The following is a 7319-nucleotide window of genomic DNA, read 5'->3' on the forward strand; positions in this document are numbered from 1 at the left end:
CTTTTAAGAAATTTACTGTCTCACAGTTAGGCAGTCTAGAAGTCCAAATGGATGTGCTGGGGAAGCCATACGGTCTCTCTCTGTCAGCTCTAGGCAAAGGTCCTTCAACGTCTTCCAGCTTCTGATGCTGTCGTTAGGTGCCATCAAGTTAGTTCCAACTCATAGCGACCCTAAGTACAACAGCACAAAACACCGCCCAGTCCTGCATCATCCTCACAATCCTTGCTATGTTTGAACCCATTGTTGCAACCACTGTGTCAACCCATCTCATTAAAGGTCTTCCTCCTTTTCGCTGACCCTCTACTTTACCAAGCATGATGTCCTTCTTCCTTGTCTCTCTTAGTCTGGAAGCTCAGTTGAAACCTGCCCCCCATGATAATGACTCGAGACACCTCCCCAGAGGATGACTCAGACAAAGGTTCTTCAGACACAGCTGGGTTAATCTCATCAGATGGGGGTGGAGGGGCTAATGGTTTTACTGGGGAGGGTGGTTTAGCAGACAAACATGGCGTAATCTCCTCAGATGGGAGTGAGAGGGCTGGTTCTGTTGGTAGGAGTGATTTAACGCAATTTAGGGGCTCAGAGTTTTTGTCACTGTTACTTATTGGGGAAAAGGCTGAGATATAAATGACATCCTTGCAAGAATGGGCCACGTAGACATGAAGTAGGGGGGAATGTTTTTTTTTAAAAAAAACATATGGATACTTCAATCATCGGCACTTTCATTCCCCAGACCAGGAAGAAATGTTTCATTTTATCCTAGGCTAATATTTTTATGCTCGAAAGAATTTTATTGATCATCAATAATAGCTACAATAAAAAATTAGTCTTACCAGCCATATTATTATAGAAGTACCGTTATGCCTATCAACTACACCTGAACACAGTGTTTTAAGAAGAAAAAAAAAAAACTGATGGATATTTTAGAAAGTTAGACTTACATTTGTAAAATGATTAGTCCTTTACTAACGTATCTGCCAAGTAAGTTGAGGTCCCTGGGTGGTGCAAACAGTTTTCACTCAGCTGCTAACTGAAAGGTTGGCAGTTTGGATCCACCCAGCAGTGCTGTAGAAAAAAGGCCGGTTTACCTGCTTCTGGGAAGATTACAGCCAAGAAAACTCTATGGAGCAGTTCGACTCTGTAACACATGAGGTAGCCATGAGTTGAAACTGATTTGGGTAAGTTCAGAATTTTTGCATGCTGAGGTTTAAAAAAAAAATCGATTATTCACACACACAGGATAAAATGTTGCTTTGGAAACAAACTAGAGTCCCTGGGTGGTATGAATGGTTAACACACTTGGCTGCTCACCCAAAGGTAGGAGGTTTGAGTCCAACCAGAGGCACTTCAGAAGAAAGGCCTGGCAATCTACTTTTGAAAAGTCAGCCATGAAAACCCTATGGCGGACAGCTCTGCTTTGATACACATGGTCTTGCCACGTGTTGGAATCAACTTGACAGCAACTTTTTTTAGGAAACTAACAGCCATGTCCCCCTCACCTCCCACGGTTATATGTTATTATTCTCTAAAAAAAATAGAACCAGTGAGACATACATACACACACGTGTGTATATATATATATATATATATAGTTATATGTATATAAACACATATATACATAAATAGATATACACAGACACACATATATATGACACATGATATTTAATATACACATAGTGAGCCCTGGTGACCCACTGGTTAAGCCCTCAGCTGCTAACGGAAAGGCTGACAGTTGGAAACCCCCAGCTGCTCCGTGGGAGAAAGATGTGGCAGTCTGCTTCTGTAACAATTACAGCCTTGGAAACCCTAGAGGGCAGTTCTACTCAGTTCTGTGGGATCGCTACAATCAGAATCAACTCGATGGCAACGGGTTTGTTTTTTTTTACAAAGAGTGAGGTTTACTTCAAGGAAGTAAAGGCTCATGTGATTTTGAGGGCTGGCAAGTCCCAAATCCATAGGTCAGGCTGCAGGCTGGAAATCTCTACTGGCTCATGAGGTTGTGGGGGGCTGACAAATCCAAAATCTCTAGGTCAGACACTTTGAGGAAGGCGTGGTTGCTGCTGCCACTGTTTCCTGACCCACCCATTCCTGCTCCCGACTTAGCGCTGTTGGCTCTCCTGAGAAACAAGTCAGTCAGGAAGCCATACAGCAGCCACATCTTTTAAGGGCACTGAAAAGATGCTCATGGAATCAGAGGTGGCCATTCACTGAATTCAAATTCCTCTAACCAGCCACAACGTAAAATCCTTGGAGAAGGTATGTGCTGACTTGATCAGAGGCAGGAAGGAGAAGAACCTCATAAAGGAATGGTTCGGACGCCTACCAAGACTCTGAGAATCACTATGAGGAAAGTTCCTTGTGGCAAAGGTTCTAAGACCTGGCGTTGTTTCCAGATGAGAATCCACAAGCAACCATCAACTTGCACGGTCCTTCTGAGAGCCTTAAGCAGATCACTTCCATCGGGACTGCATCAGGAGTAAATGTCAAAGTCACCGTTGCGGATTCTTAAATAAACTTTTAATAAATTAATTATCAGTTGCTTAAAAAAGAAAAACCTGCAGGTCAGGGGGCAGGTTGCAGACGTTTGCAGAGTTAATCCCAAAATTCAAGGGTCAGGGAAGGAGTGAAGAACTGAGAGTTTGAGACCTGCCAGGATGGCCATTTATATACTGGAGGCAGGCCACACAAGGAAACTCCCCTTTCAACTGATTGGTGGATCACATCAGATTACATCATGGAAGGTCATTTACACTGCATTATATTATGCGCTTTTCTTCATATAGTCCAGCTTCTTGGATTATTTGCTCAGCATATAAACTGAATAAGTATGGTGAAAGGACATACACACACACACACACACCCATTACCCACTGCCATCGAGTCGATTCCAACTGTAGGACAGAGTAGAACTGCCTCATAGGGTTTCCAAGGAGTGCCTGCTGGATTCGAACTGCCGACCTTTTGGTTAGCAGCAGTAGCTCTTAACCACTACGCCACCAGGGTTTCCATTTACATATACAGACACACATAAATATATCCTTATGGTGGGATAATTTGGCTTTTTAAGCAGAAGCTGGTCCTTTAGAAATTTTTTTCCCTCCAAGATACATTTGTAAGTAATGAAAAGGAATTACATTAAATGCCATAGATAGATGTCCCTTGCATGCATATTATTGCATAAATATCACTTCAGTCAGAGAATGAAGTAAAAGTGGAACGGGAAATGTACTCCAAATTGTGTGGCTCCTAATTATATTCTAATTCTCTAACGCTCTTCTGAGGGGTAATAGAGGTAGAATTCATAACCATCACCATCATTATCATCATCATGGCTGACATTTACTGAGAGTTTTATAATGTGTCAGTCACTCCCCAAACACTTTACATGTAGTATACAGCTGTATATACACATATATGTGTATATATACACCTATACGTGTGTGTGTGTCTCACTGGTTCTGTTCCTTTTAGAGAGTACTGACTGAGATAACATATAACCATGGCAGGTAAGAGGGACATGGCCGTTAGATTCCTAAAAAAAGTTGCTGTCAGGTTGATTCCAACACATGGCAAGACCATGTGTATCAGAGCAGAGCTGTGCACCATAGGGTTTTCAATGGCTGATTCTTCAAAAGTAGATTGCCAGACCTTTCTTCTGAAGTGCCTCTGGTTGGACTCAAACCTCCTACCTTTGGGTGAGCAGCCAAGCGTGTTAACCACTTGCACCACTCAGGGACTCTAGTTTGCTTCCGAAACAACATTGTATCCCATGTGTGTGAGTAATCGATTTTTTTTTAACCTCAGCAAGCAAAAATTCTGAACTTACCCAAAACCCGCTGCCACCAAGTCAGTTTCGACTCATGACTACCTCATGTGTTACAGAGTCGAACTGCTCCATAGAGTTTTCTTGGCTGTAATCTTCCCAGAAGCAGGTAACCTGGCCTTTCTTCTACAGCACCGCTGGGTGGATTCAAACTGCCAACCTTTCAGTTAGCAGCCGAGTGAAAACTGTTCGCACCACCCAGGGACCTCAACTTACTTAGCAGACATGTTAGTAAAGGACAAATCATTTTAAAATATAAGTCTAACTTTCTAAAATATCCATCACAGTTTTTTTTTTTTTTTTTCTTAAAACACTGTGTTCAGGTATATTTGATAGGCATAACTGTACTTCTAAAATAATATGGCTGGTAAAACTATTTTATTGTAGCCAATAATGATAGATGATCAGTAAAATTCTTTCAAGCATAAAAATATTCGCTTAGGATAAAATGAATCATTTTTTCTTGGTCTGGGGAATAAAAGTGCTGAGGACTGAAGCACCTGAATGTTTTTTTAAAAAAGCATTCCCCCATACGTCATGTCTATATGGACCATTCATGCAAGGATGTCATTTATATCTCAGCCTTTTCCCCAATAAGTAACAGTGACAAAAACTCTTATGTTTTTTGAAGAACCTGTAAGTTCAGAAGAATTGAAAGAAAAGAATGTGTTAGGAAACTGATCCTCTAATGCACAGGTGAACCGGGCGCCATGTTTGAGCCAAACTGCCTCCCCTGCCAGGCCACAGCTGAGATATCCGGGTTGCAGGCTGAATCTGCCTGGGGCAGTCTGATTTCTCTGACGTAGAATTTGGATTTGAGGTATAGAGTCAGGGTCTTCTGGTCACAAAAACTGAGGACACGTCACATTGACAGCTGTGACGTAGCTGTGCACAGGGCAGACAGAGCTGGTCCACAGAGAACAAGAAGAGCAGAGGTAGCCACACAAGAAATGACAAGAGCCATAGGGCCCAGTGAGGAGGTGCCTGAGAGGACAGCTGCCCTGGGCCAAAGGCATTGGGGTCTCTCCTGAAGCCCACAACACTTGTCATGTTTGGATTCCATGAGATAATCTTGTATCCTTAGAGTAAAGCCCCTCTCCTATTTATGCTACTGCGTGCTAACTGAAAGGTCTGTGATTCGAACCTACCAGCTGCTCCACGGGAGGAAGATGTGGCAGTCTGCTTCTGTAAAGATTTACAGCCTTGGAAACCCTAGGAGGAAATTCCACTCTATCCTACAGGGTCACTATGAGTTGGAATCAACTTGACAGCGGGTTTGGTTTTTGGTTTTGTATGTATGTATGTATACATAAATATATATATATATAATATATATATATGCCACCAGGGCTCCTTCGTGTGTACATCTGGTGGCACAGTGGTTAAGCACTCAGCTGCTAACCAAAGGTCAGCAGTTCAAATCCACCACCTGCTCCACAGAAAGATGTGGCATTCTGCTTCTATAAAAATTTATACCCTTGGAAGCCCTACGGGGCAATATGTACTGGGAATCCCTGGGTGGTAAAATGGTTAATGTGCTCGTCTACTAACCAAGAGGTTGGAGGCTCAAATATACCCAGAGGCACCTTGGAAGACAGCCCTAGCGATCTACTTCCAAAAAATCAGCCATTAAAGACCCTATGGAGCATAGTTCTATTCTGACACATCTGGGGTTGCCATGAGTTGGAATCAACTAGATGGCAACTGTTATTCTCTTTTTTTTAATGTACCTATTATTAATTTGTTTTTGTTTAAACTAGTTTGAAGTAGGTTTCTATTACTTGTAACAAAAGAGTCTCAGCTGGAGGTGGAGCCAAGAAGACAGAGTAGCCAGATGCTTCCAGTGATCCCTCTTACAACAAAGACCCGTAAAAACAAGTGAAACAATTATATTTATGACAAGCTAGAAGCCCTGAACATCAAAGGCAAAGTTAGAAAACAGACTGAGCAGCACGGGGAGGGAGAGACGGTTCAGAAGCGGAGAGGAGTTGCCAGACCTGAAATGCCAGGATCCCCCAGGCACCATTCCCGGTAGTAACTGCGGAAGGCTGGTAGTAGCATTTGGCCACAGTTTCCTCAGGAAGAAACAGCCAGCCACACAGCCTACTGACACCTACCGAACAAGAGAAGAATGGCGCTCTCAGCAAAAGCTAAGTAATTGCATATATTGTACTGCACCCCTCCCCCTACCCCCAAGCCAGTATCAGTGGCTGTCGATTTCCCTGGGCCTGAGATAGGCTCTGCTGAGCACCTGAGCCATTCTCTCGGCCTTGGAGAAGGAATAAATTCACAACTGGGGGAAAAGATAACTTGCCAACTCCACTAACCTCAGGAGCTCAGGATAGAAGCGGCTCCTGTACAGGCATAAACAGTCTGTGGATTTGAATACCTTGCTGGCAGACTGCAACTGTTTCAGCTGTGCAGTGGAGAGGTGGGTGTTTGACATTTGACACACCTCTGCCTATTAAACAGGGTCCTCACCTACCCACATCAGGGACCTAAGGACTGGTGGCGCCACTCACGTCACCCAGCCACCCACAACAGGGGTCCAAGGATACCTGGTACCTCCCAGTCCTTATAACCAAAAGTATTGTGTGTCCATGGTCCATCTGCAGAACCCACCCACCTGTGTGCTCTAGAGAACGGGGATGCACTTTCCTCACAGACACTCGGGGGATGGCGGGCAGCCCCCTGCCTTGCTCAGAGTGTGATGCCCTGCTGCAACCAGATATCGGTACCTACACCAATCACCCCTGCCCATCTAAGACTGCTGGACACAGCCTGTACCACACACTTGATGACCAATTACCTGGACACCTGAGCTGAATCCATGCAAGAAAACTGAATGGACTCCTAGGCTCATAAACCTGATAACAGCTCTAGCCACCTAGTGACAGGGCATTAGAGCTTCAAGGGCAAAAATAATCAAGCTAGCTCACTCAAGCAACCTATCTGGGCAAATCAAAACAAAACAAGGCAAGAAGCTAGGATACAGTAAGCAAACATAAAATAAATTCATACAATAACTTATAGATGGCTCAGAGACAACAGTCAATGTCAAATTACATAAAGAAACAGACCTTGATCACTTCAACAAGCTCTCAAAACAAAAATCAGGGGATCTTCTGGATGAAGGTGCCTTCCTGGAACTGCTGGATGCAGAGTACAAAAGATTATTATACGGAACTCTTTAAGACATCAGGAATGAGATCAGAAATCAGGCAACACGAAGAACAAGCCAAGGAACACACAAATAAAGCAGCTGAAGAAATTAAAAAGGTTATTCAAGAATATAATCAAAAATTTAATAAGGTGCAAGAATCCATAGGGAAACAGCAATCAGAAATTCAGAAGATTAACAATAAGTTTACAGAATTAGCTCAGTAGAAAGTCAGAGGAGCAGAACTGAGCAAGCAGAATGCAGAATTGGTGACCTTGAAGATAAAGCACTTGGTACCAATATATTTGAAGAAAAATCAGATAAAAGAATTTTAAA

The 7319-nt window shown here is 43.1% G+C and overlaps 1 pseudogene; it reads left to right on the forward strand.

Annotated features, from left to right (window-relative positions):
- The first annotated feature begins 378 nt into the window (after nt 1–378).
- LOC100658177 (small ribosomal subunit protein uS10-like) lies at nt 379–2509 on the forward strand (annotated as a pseudogene).
- The last annotated feature ends 4810 nt before the right edge of the window (nt 2510–7319 follow it).

Source organism: Loxodonta africana, chromosome 4, assembly GCF_030014295.1.
Source record: "Loxodonta africana isolate mLoxAfr1 chromosome 4, mLoxAfr1.hap2, whole genome shotgun sequence".
Taxonomy (NCBI): domain Eukaryota; kingdom Metazoa; phylum Chordata; class Mammalia; order Proboscidea; family Elephantidae; genus Loxodonta; species Loxodonta africana.